This window comes from Miniopterus natalensis, chromosome 5 (assembly GCF_054644295.1).
Source record: "Miniopterus natalensis isolate mMinNat1 chromosome 5, mMinNat1.hap1, whole genome shotgun sequence".
Classification (NCBI taxonomy): Eukaryota; Metazoa; Chordata; class Mammalia; order Chiroptera; family Miniopteridae; genus Miniopterus; species Miniopterus natalensis.
The window spans coordinates 40,397,119-40,409,473 of record NC_142085.1 but is presented as its reverse complement, the minus strand read 5'-3'; positions in this window follow the sequence as shown (position 1 = coordinate 40,409,473).

The following is a 12,355-nucleotide window of genomic DNA, read 5'->3' as shown; positions in this document are numbered from 1 at the left end:
TCTTATTAATTCCAAAGATGACAGACACGGGATTTCATTGCCTAGTTAGTGGAAGCTGCATTTTCTGATTAGCCGCCTTGCCCTTTTTGAAGCTTTGATTTATTGGGGCAGAGCAAGCACTGGCTTTTGTATGAAAGAAAAGTAGGCTAAGGAATAATTTATAGTTCTCTCTTTGCAGCTGGGGGAAAAAAAAAAAGCTACTTTCATTATATTGCTATAGGAACTGTTCTAAAACAAAAGAAAGATACTGTATGTAATAAGACCCATGGAATGACATTGAGCTAATGTATCAGTTAACTTTAAAAAATATTTAAAATCATATTTTGAAGCGGAATGGCCCTTCTGAACTCTTATCTTAATTTCACAGAGAACAGTGTCTCTTCTAATTTGGCATCGGGGCTGTGCAGAGTAGCATTGCTGCAGCTCCCAGGCAAGTTACGTTGGCCAAGACAGAGCCTGAGTGGAAGGTAGCAGAAATAACTGGCTGGTAGCACTTCTCACCTGGAAAAAGGCTGCCAAAGAGGAATCCAAGTTAGAGGTGCCGAGGAGAAAGTTCTCAACTATCCACATGCACACAAAAAGCAGCAAACATTTGACAATACCAAATTTGTCTGGGCTTCCCAAGCTTTTGTTTTTCTCCTACTTATATTCGATAATTGATAAAGCCTATGTTTTGGCAAGTTGTTTTGCAACATGAGCCTCACAGAATCAGAGCATTTTCTGTGATAGAATAAGGTCTGGGTTTTCCCTTTTGAGCCAGCCAAGACTGATCATCACCGTGAGTATGCAAGCTCTTCCAGGATGGTGGATAAGCCCAATCCTGGCTCCTAGAGTCAAGAGTAGTTAGGATTTCAGGACCTTGAGTAGAGAGCAAGGTAAACAGTAGAAATGAAGCCTATTGGTGGATGGTTGGGGTGAGGGGGGGAGAACATTCCAATCAGAGAACAGCATCAGGGGCAAATGATGGGAGGTAGGAAAGGCTGGGGTTTGTTTGGAATGATAAGTCATCTGGTTTACTAACAGGTAACACTTTTAGGCACTTACAGTAATGCCAGGTACTAACTCATTTATCCATCAAAACAGCATTACCTAGAACGTACTTTCGTCATCACCATTTTATAGATGAGGAAACCAAGGCTTAGAGAAATCCAGTGACCTACCCAAGGTCATACAGCTAGAGAGTGACAGCGCTAGTATTTGACTCTACTGAGCTTGGTCAGGTCCAGAGCGGGAGCTCTTAACCATGGTGCTTTCTGTAACCGTTCAGTTGTGACAGAGAAGAGGACCTTTCTCAAGGAGGAGAGGAGTGGTAGAGAAGTGACAGATAATCTGGAAATCGTAGAGCATTCAGCCTCTTTTTCTAGCGGCTTCCTGGACATCTCCGCGTGAAGTGGTATCTGCCTTTCAAATACAGCTGGTCTAAAAACCAAGCTCATCATCACCTTCATCTTCCTGGACAACTCTCCCGACAGTCCTACCAGGGTCGCAGCAGCAGCACCATGCATTCAGGCATCCCGGCCACAGCCCTCGGAGTCAAGGTGCACCCGCCCCCTCAGTCCTCTTGTTCCACTCCAGCTGCAGCTGCTCTGCTTCCCACCCTCTCCGGTCTCCCCAAGGCTGGTACAAACATCTGTTAATAGAAGTGCCTCCTCCGTATGTTCATTGCAGCATTATTTACAGTAGCCAAGATCTGGAAACAGCCCAAGTGCCCGTCAGTAGATGAGTGAATAAAAAGCTGTGGGACATTTACACCATGGAATGCTACACAGCCATAAAAAAAGAAGGAAATCTTACAACAGCATGGATGGATCTGCAGATTATCATGCTAAGTGAAATAATCCAGTCAGAGAAAGACAAATACTATATGACCTCACTTATATGTAGAATCTAATGAACAAAATAAACTAGAAACAGGATGGATACATGGAACAGACAGACAGCTGTCAGAGGGGATGGAGGGGGACTGGATGAAAGAAGTTTAAGGGATTAGCAAAAGAGCATACATGCATAACCCATAGACACAGCAGTGTGGTGATGGCCAGAGGGAAGGGGGTGGGGGCTGGGCGGAGGTCGGCAAAAGGGGGTGGGTGGGTTAGGGTCATCTGTAATAGTGCCAACGGTAAAAATAAAGAAAATAAAATAGAGGTATCTTTCCCTCTACCTCCTCCTTACCCCCAGTGCATCCTGCAAGGCCAGCTAGAGAATTTTAGAAACCAGAGCTCAAACTTGTCACAATTTCATGCTGCCTACAGAATCTCCTGCAGAATTCTGTCCAGACTCCTCAGCCTGGATTCCAGGCCCTCTGTGATGGGGTCCTAATCTACCTTTCCAGCCTTAACTTGTCCACAACTCCTTACTGAGGTTAACTTTCTGAAACCTGTGATCAGCTCACCCATGACCTGCCCTATACTTTCTAGCTTCCACTTCTCCCCTTGTTGATGGAGTGTCCCTGCCTGCACCACCCCCTCCCACTGTTAGAGCCTTTCTTCATTCTCCCAGATTAAAGCAGTTATCCCCATGCAAGCTCTCCTGGGGCGTTTTGCTATTACCTCACGTTTCAGATTCTTTCATTCCCTGGGTGACATCATAGGCATTTGAGTTTAAAACTTTCTCTCAGTTAGATCACAAGCCCTTTTTGGTGAACAACACTGTCTTACTCCTCAGTTGATCCTACTACTTACTAGTATATTCACTGAAATGAATTATGCTGAAATAAAGACACTTGTTTCTGAGTAAAGGCTACCTTTCAGAAATGGGTCCCTTTTTTCTCTGAACCAGAGGATCATCTTTGATAATGGGCCATCCCTTGAAGGAGCTGGTGGTTATGAAGCCACATAGGTAGGGTGAGTTAGAAACACACCCAAAGTTTTTACCACACAAAGCCCAAACAGGTGAATTCATTGAAATGAAGGAAGAATGAGTTTATAGCATTTTTTTCATGTTGGCATATATATTTAATATTTTTTATTGATTTTTAGAGAGAGGAAGGGAAAGGGAGAGGGAGCACGAGAGAGAGAGAAAAGGAAACAGATGAGAGAGGGAAACATTGATTGGCTACCTCCTGCATGCCCCCTACTGGGGGTCGAGCCCACACTCTGGGCATGTACCCTGGCTGGGAATGGAACCAGCAACCTTTTGGTGCACAGGACCGTGCCCAGCCAACTGAGCCACAACTGGCCAGGGCCATGTTGGCATATTCTTAATGTGGAATGTCTTTTCATAAAAAAGAGAGAGCCCATGTCATTCTGTATTTTTTGTGTATATGTACAATTGTCACAGGGCAAATTTCACAGGCAGACTAGTATACTACACTGAAATAAAATCAATAGATTTTATAACTTACATACACATAATTTTATTTTTTTTGAAATTTATTGATTTGAGAGGGGGTGAGAAAGAGAGAGGGAAAGAGGAAACATCGATTTGTTCCACTTATTTATGCATTCATTGGTTAATACTTGTGTGTGCCCTTACCAGGGATTGAACCCACAACCTTAGCATATCTGGACAATTCTCTGACCAACTGAGCCCATACACACATAATTTTTCAAAATCATAACCTACTTACTTTAATACAGAAGAAATGAGAGAAGGTGATTTATAATAACAACCTGCATTTCAATATGTAAAAGATCAGTTTAGGACTATACTAAAGTTAAGAAACCAGAGCTCAAACATGTCACTTTTCCTCAAAACTTCATGGCTGCCTGCAGAAATGCCTGCAGAATTCCCTGCAGAATTCTGTTCAGCCTCCTCAGCCTGGATTCCAGGCCCTCCATGATAGGATCCCATTCTACCTTTCCAGCCTTACCTTGTCCATGACTAGGTAAGAGACCTAGTGAAGTCATCTGTGCTTGTACCATGAGCGTGACAACCACACAGGCAGACTCATGCAGGTGGGTAAATCTCAGTGACTCAAACTCATGAGTGGCATTACTGGGAAAGTGGCAAACGAAATGATGCGCAACCTTCCCTCAACTTACATTGCAGTTATGAATCTGGAAAATTCCATGTGTGTTGAAATCATGCCAAAACATACATTGTTTCATGTATAAAGTAGAGTTAGAGTCTAGGTTTAGACAATTATAAACGAATGTGTCACCTAAACAAATGTCTGATAAACCATCCAGAAATTGTGCAGGATGTGGAACAATTCTGTTTTTATAGTTCTGTTATGGAACAATTGAAATTTCTGTCTTCCACTAAATGCCAACAGTAAACCCAAATGTTATGACAACCAAAATTAGCCCCATCTATTTCCAAAATGGGAGGCAAAATCAACCCCAAAGAGATCCCTTGACCTAGGCCACTGGGTTTATGAGGAAGTGGACTCAAAAAGATAAATCGCTAAAGTTGACTTTTCTAGAAAGTAGTAAAATCAGAACTACAATTATGACTCACATCTCTTGACTCCTAATCAGATATATTCATGCACACATAGCTATACATATATGTTACATTTATATATATATTCATGCATATATGATGACATTTCTTTTGTCTAAAAACCATCTAGTCAGTATTTGACGAAGTCTAATTCTGAAAAGCCTGTTCTGCCATTTTGATTAAAATTAGTTCAGTAGAAGCCAAGAAGGATGAAAACTACATGAAAAATAGCAGAAGGTCATGTTGAAGAAGCCAAGTTGGGTGTCCCTGGGGAAATGGTTCACTACAAGACCACCCTAAGTTTAACTTGCTTCCTTTAATGTCTCCTGTTTCTGGCTCTGGACTCTGTTGCTTTGTTGCATTATAATTATACTTTATTAAACTCTTTTGGAAGGTAAAAAAATAAAATTAGTTCATTCATACTGCTTAAGTCAGGTAAACAGTTGTATATGTAAACATGGAGTAATTATCGCAGACTATTTTGTCTACAGTCATATGGCTGTATAGGTAAAGGACACTGTCTTCCTACTGAAAGCAGCAACGTATCACCAAAAACAACCTGCAGAGTTAGGGAAGTCTCTAAGACTGCCCTTACTTCTAACACCAAATTTGGGGCTCCCCAACATCCCCACAGGTTTGATAAGTTGCTAGACATGTTCACACAATTCCCTAAACACGGTTATGGTTTATTTCAGCAAAAGGACACAGATTAAAATCAGCCAAGGGCAGACACATGGGACAGAGTCCAGGGAAGGTCCACGTGTGAAGCTTCCATTGTCCTTTTCTGGGTGAGTCATAGAGTGCGCTAACTTCTCCCAACAACCAGGTGGGACAAGATACAGAGTATTGCCAACCAGGAAGCTTACCCGAGCCTCGATGTCCAGAGTTTTCATTGGGGCTCAGTCATTTACGCATGGTTTACCTGCCTGGCTCACCCCTCCAAAGCCGATACTCAGAGCCCTCACCCTAAACCACAGTGTTAGACTATTAGGATGACTCAAGACCATTAGGTAAACCAAGATATTCTTTTTGGGCATTACATCCCAAGAGCTTAGAGATCAGCTCCCAGGAGGCAAGAGCAAAGGCAAGACCTCTCTCTGAGTAAGGTTAGTTTTTTATCATATAACAACCTAAAATGCTACAAATTATTTAAAAGCTCTCTTGTTAAGAGCATCAGAGAACTGACAAAATAACAAAATTATTAAGTCAAAATTAGGTGAAGGTGGGAGCCAGAGAGGTAAGCAAATTCCTAAAGCTACTCCTGCTTTAAGGACAATTGCAAGTCCTAGTGGGCTTGTCCAACTGGCCCCAAAGGTGTGGGGAACAAGACAAAGCCCAAGATGGGGAATTTAATAAGGGAGCCTTCCGTACATAATGCTGAGACCTCAAGGTGGAGGGGTAAACCGGAAATATTCATACCCTTCTGCAAGAATATGCAAGGATATGTACCTTGCTACCAAGCAGTGACAGAAGAGGGAAACATCCCTGAGATGTACAGCAAGTTGATTCTGATACAGATTTGCAGCCGAAACTCCCATATTTGCAGTCCAGTAAAACTCAGACTGTGAATTTTATGAAAGTGGTCTTAAACTGGTAGTGCCTCCAAGCCCTTGGCAGGGGTAAATTCCAATCCTTTATGGGGGACTGCACCTTCATCCTAGGCTCCCAAATTCTCACAAATACTTGTCTGAAGGAAATGAATCTCTACAGTAAAAAAAAAAAAAATCTAAGCCCGTAAGGAAGTTGGATACAAGGGTAAGAACCAACATAATAAGTGACAGCAGAAAAATATTCACAAATACTTCAAATATTAGAAGTACCACGGAGGTGGTAAAAAGCTGTGCTTCCTACGTTCAAAGAAACTTAAAACCCTAGTTACTACAAAATATATTAGGAAAGCTTAGAAAAATAAATGTATATCTTAGAATATTCCAAGATTTGAGCCTTCCCCTTAATACTTACACATAGACACACATAAATCATTGATCTTATGGAAATGTTTACAGAGACATGGATGAGCTCAGTTGGCTACAGTCAAACCTACATTCCCTCTAATCTTAGATCCTTTGAGTGAAAAAGTGGAAATCTTATGATTTATATTACTCAGGGCTATTGAAAAAAAAAGAAATGTAAATACAGCTGTTCCTCGCTTAATCTGCCTCACTTTAAAAATAAAAGAGTCTACCATTTATTAGCTATTTGCCTTGGGAAAATTATTTAATATCTTTAAGTCTAAGTTTCCTGTGAAATAGGGCAATAATAGCAAGGGCTCAATCTTTTTTTAATATATATATATATATCTTTATTGATTTCAGAGAGAGGAAAAGAGAGAGAGAGAAACATCAATGATGAGAGAGTCATTGATCGGCTGCCTCCTGCACGCCCCTGACCGGGGATCGAGCCCGCAACCCGGGCATGTGCCCTGGCTGGGAATCGAACCTTGGTCTCCTGGATCCTAGGTTGATGCTCAACTGCTGAGCAACGCCAGGCCGGGCAAGGACTGAATAATCTTTAGTAAAATGAGGATGAGGGTGATACTGACTTCATAGGAGTACTGTGCAAGGTAACGAGACAATACTTGTAGGGTGCTTAGCACAACTGGCATATAGGACTTGATCAGTTGGCTTCTTTTTAAAAAAGGTAACTGCAGTGTTTAAAAGAGGGTAAACGCTAGGGCAACAATTTGCTTGACAAAAGGGTACACTGTGGCGTTCCCTTAAGCTGTGGTAGATCTAAGACACATTGATTAAAAAATTCCTTTCCTGCTGAATAGACTCGTCTGCCACTGAAACAGGGCGGAGAGCCAGCAGGGACCATTGTTTATAAGTTGTTGCCTTGTCAGGCCATTATATTCTTCCAGTTCCATTTCCTCCTCACTTCTCACTTTTCCCTTCCCTTTGATTCCCATGTCCTTCCACTCGGTGAACATTGGAAATAGTTGGACACATCCTGAGCAAAATAATACTTCAAGCACAAGAAAAGTACTTTATTAAATTTTCTCTATTGTTCAAGTGGAAGAAATCAACTTACTAAATTTTTCAGTTACTCAGAGTGGTAATCATCACTTTTTTTAAACTTATGCATGTTTTATCATAACCCACTCAAATGTGGAGTTCAAGGAAGACTTTTTATTGAGTGATGGTCTGACTACTGCGGATTCATTTAAAAGATGAATTTCCTGCTCCTACTTGTTTCCTAGCACAGCCTCAAAACTGCTTTTATTCTTGCAGGGCTTGGCAACTGAAAGAACTTGGCTTGTAGGCTAAGTCCATCCACGGCCTGTTTTTCTAAATAAAGTTTTATTGGAACTTGGCCACATGCATTCACTTAAGTATTGTCTATGGCTGCTTTCTTGCAACAACTGGAGAGTTGAGTACTGTGACCAAGGCCTTATGGACCACAAAAGCCCAAAATATTTATTATCTGGCCCTTAACAGGAAAAGTTTGCTGAGCCCATGCTTTAAAATGTTAGTGCGCTGCTGATGCATGTTTACCTGGGTGCCGTCTCTCCCACCTCATCTCTCTCTGCAGCTCCTTGTTCACTATGCTCAAGCCACACTGGTCCTTCAGGTCCTAAAATGCGCCGTGAGCCTTCCTGCCCGGGCCATTACTGCAGGATACTGCCCTGGCCTGGAACAGTCCTCCCTACCTGGAACAGGCTGCTCCCCAAAGCTGAATGCTTCTCTTCCTTTGTGTTCTAGCTCATGTCACCTCCTCAACGAAGGTCCCTAACCTTTCTAAGTAAATAGTCCCTTCTCTCATACACCAAGCTGTTCTGTTTCACATGACTCTGCTCTACTCCTTCAAAGCATTTATCACAGTTGGAAATTAAGTTTTTATTTTTTTATTGACTTGTTTAAGGCCTCTCTCCTCTCTTGCCCATGAGCTCCATGAGTGAGGGACAATATATGTTTTGCTTACCACTCTGTGCCCAGAGCCTACCACATAAATAGGTGCTCAATAATGACTTGCTGAATAAATGAATGAGTAAATGGAAAATTTGCATGTATTTTCTTTTATTTGCATGTAATTTCTTTTATTTTGCAATTTGGCTTTTATCTTTCAGTGAGTTTTTGCTTAGATAATGTTTGTTATATTTTTTGTCCTTTGCTCCAAATTATCAAGGTCATGCTATATTTAAATATTTTTTCCTTTCCTTTGGAGTAATTTCTCTCCTAGCTTGATGCCATCTGCAAACTTAATGAATGCTATTTGGTTATTTATGTGGCTAGGAACAGAATGAAGAAGTAGGCTGTACTGACTGCTCCACTGCCTTTGGGTCATTTCAGTAATAGGAACACTGAGTCTTCACAAAGGAAGTATTAGCTCATTCCTGAATGGGAAGCTGGAAATAGTGTATTAGAATATTAATATCTTATAAATTGCATAATGTTTGTTTCTGGAATATTTGTATGTTGATGTAAGTATGCATTTTGATTTCTAGAAAAGCCTTCCCATAAGCCAGAATTGATTGCACTTAAAAATTATTCTCTAATTATGAAAATTTTCCTTTAAAACAGTCTGCAGTGAATGCTTCTTCAGAGTAAAATGAGATGCAGCAGAGTAAATGAAAATCCTTGCGTAATGTAGCAATTATGGCTCTGATTAAACTGTGTTTCTGTTTTGCAGTGATGCCTCTACTGAAATGAAAGCTTTGCTCTCTCCAGTTCCACTGAACACATCTCCTCACCGGCCACTCTCTGAGGTCAGCCTCCGGGTAAAACCCAACAGTCCCTTTGCAATTCAAGAATATGCAGAGGGGGAGAGAACCTAGAGCGGTAGGTAGGGCCCGTAGTCCTGAGCGTAGTTCCCAGACCAGCAGCAGGAGCACTTGGAACTTGTGACAAATACAAATTTATGGGCCCCCCCCAGACCTGCAGAGTCAGGAACGGGGTAAGGTGTGTGTGGGAGGGTTGGGAGATGGGGCAGAAGTCAGTAATCCATTGCAACAAGCCCTTTAGGAGAATTTGATGCAGGTGAACAACTGAAGTAAGCAGAAAAAAATTACCCCTAAGTAAACCCAGGGTAAACCCAGGTGGTGCGTAGGCAGGACACTTGTGTATTTTCTCATGTGTGTAAAGGGTAGAGCTTCCCCAATTGTGTGCTGAACAGTGAAGCTTTCCTTTGGGATCCATTTTCTCCTGATACCTGCTTAGTCTGCTTCTGGGATGAGTTTCAAAAACTCAGTGAGTTTCTTCTTCGTTTTGGAGAGAGCTTCTGCAGATTGGCTTTGCACTCATTCCAGATTCAGATGTGAGTGGTAATTGGTAAGGGGTAAGCCAGGGAGACCTCTCTTCTTTGTAGTCTACATTACATACTTAGTTGCCAGACCTCTGATCACTCCTACACTTTTTCCCATTAAAATTGAACTTACCCTCTGGTTTTGCTCAGTGGTTGAGCGTTGACTCATGAACCTGGAGATCTCGGTTCAATTCCCAGTCGGGGCACACCCCCAGGTTTCGGGCTCGATCCGAAATAGGGGGCATGCAGGAGGCAGTCAATCGATGATTTTCTTTCATCATTGATGTTTCTGTCTCTCTCCCTATCCCTTCCTCTCTCTGAAATCAATAAAGACATATTTTTTTAAAAAATTGAACTTGTTAGTCCCCTTGTTAGCCTTTCTCTACCTTGACTTCTTTACCTAGTGGGTGAAAAGGAAGAAAGTTTTGAAATTCAGGAAGGTGGTTGTCAAACTTCAGCAGCATCAGCGTCATTGAAATAATGATCGCTAATCTCCTCCATCACCACCAAGTTTCTAAGTCAATAGGTCTGGGGTGGGGCCCAGACTCTTCATTTGCAACAAGTTCCCAGCAGATGCTGCTGCTGGTCTGGAGGCCACACTTTAACAACCGCTGACCTTGAAGAACAAAAAAATCAGTTTAACTCCTCCAACAGTACGGGAGTGTTTAAAAGAGATATGAGTGTGCCCCAGGTATGCATCCAAAGCTAATCCTAACAGGGAGGGTATTTTCAAGTGCTTTTTTTCAGCTTCACTAGTCAATATGCAGAGGAGCTGGGGGTATCAGAGTACACAGGTACCAGATACTTAAAGTCAGTGGTCCACGTCTCTTTTCAGTTCTGGGTTCAGGGGCATCATCTTGGAGGCCTGAAACCACGGTAGCAGAATTTATACCATGAAATCAGACAAACACTGCACTTCAGGGCTCCTCTCACAACCCACACCCTGAGTCGATTACTGAGAAGAATCATGACAACGAGGATACATGGTAAGTTCTGACATTTTTCTTGAAGGATCGGGGACATGAATTGGAGGGGGTTTGGGGAATCAAATTAGTAAATAAATCTCTTCCAAGGAAATGTGAAAGGGGATGGTGAAGTTAAAAGGTTACTTGGCAGCTTTTTAGAACGAGTAGTGAGAGGAAAGTACTGTATACTGTTTGAGTGATAGGCTTTGGAATCAGACATAACGGGGCCAGAATCTGGCTCTACTGCTTATCGAATATGTGATGTTGGGAAGAGCACACGACTGCTCTAAATTTTAATGCCTTCATTTGTAAAACAGAAATACAGTGGTACCTTGGTTTTCGAACGTTTCAGAACTCGGTCTTCCGGAACCGATTACATTCGAAAACCGAGGTACCACTGTCATGTGTTGTTACGAAGCTTACCTGAGAAAAGTAATTTGAAACCCAGCACACTGTTAAGCACATAATAAATTGTTACTTTCACTCAGGACATGTTAATTATTATTACTATTATTGTTATTAATTCTGGAGATAGCCAAAATTCTGTAAACAAATATTTACTGAGCATCTTGCCAGACACCACTGATAAGCTAGGTACTCAGGAGTTTCCAGTGTAATGGTGCCATTGCACTTCCCAACCAGACTGCAGGAAGGGGGAATTGAAGGGTATGTATTTAGTTATGTATGCTAATGCTTTGGAGTATAAATATTTACAGAAAAGAAAGGAGACCAAAAGAATTAATGGGATTGCAAACTAAAAGGACCTGTGGTTATAAAATATAACATGAAACGATCGCTCTTTCTGATTTTGCTTTGGCAGTAACTGAAATAATTTCTCAGGCACTAGACTTCTTTGCAAAGAATACACAGGAGATAAAAAAATCTCATGTTTGAACAAGGCCAAATGTTAGCATATGATTTAAATTGATTAAGGGCAAGGAGCCTCTTGTCTCTTTTACAGATAATATAGAATGGTGTTATAAAACTCAATATAAAACAAAGAGTAATCATTGGCACACCAAATTAAAACACTATTTAAGATGCAATTCTGTAGCAAGGGGACTATTTGTCTGTTTTTTTCATTCTTGCTACTGGAGTATATACTGAAATATTTATGGATCTATTGTTGACCATAGTTAGAGGGGCTCTTTAACATAATTTTATGAGACATAAAAATAATGCCATCAAAATCTGAGTCCACCCTCTGAAAGAGAGTGACATATATTTTGCTAAACATTTTAAAGCTTAAATATATCCATTAGCTATATATATTATTGAGTGGGGTTCTGATGTCAATATCATGGTTTTTTAAATTAAATATTGGATGATCATTCTTATTCAGATGTCCAAGAGAAGGGTTTTGAATTGTTCCTCTTCTTATATTGTCCAAATTCTGCTTCTGCCCACTGCTTTTTTCTTGTCTCATATGATTCCGGGTCAAGCATGTTAGTTTTATGTTTAAACCACCTGGATTCTGTCACATATATACTGTGCGATTTTCTCCAATTTACTTAACCTCTCTGGACCTCAGTTTCCTCTTCTGTGAGATTGCTAAAATAACAATTCAATTTCATAGGGTTGGTGTGAAAATTAAGATAATCCTGTAAAATACTTTGCATTCTGCCCAACACATGGTAAAACACTCAATAAATACTGGTGGGGTTTGTCTTTTTTTCTTTCAGGGTCCTTATTAGTTGGAAATTGCCTCCAGTCAATGAATATGTAAATGTAGCTGTTCACATTAAGTGCAATCTTTATAGAGG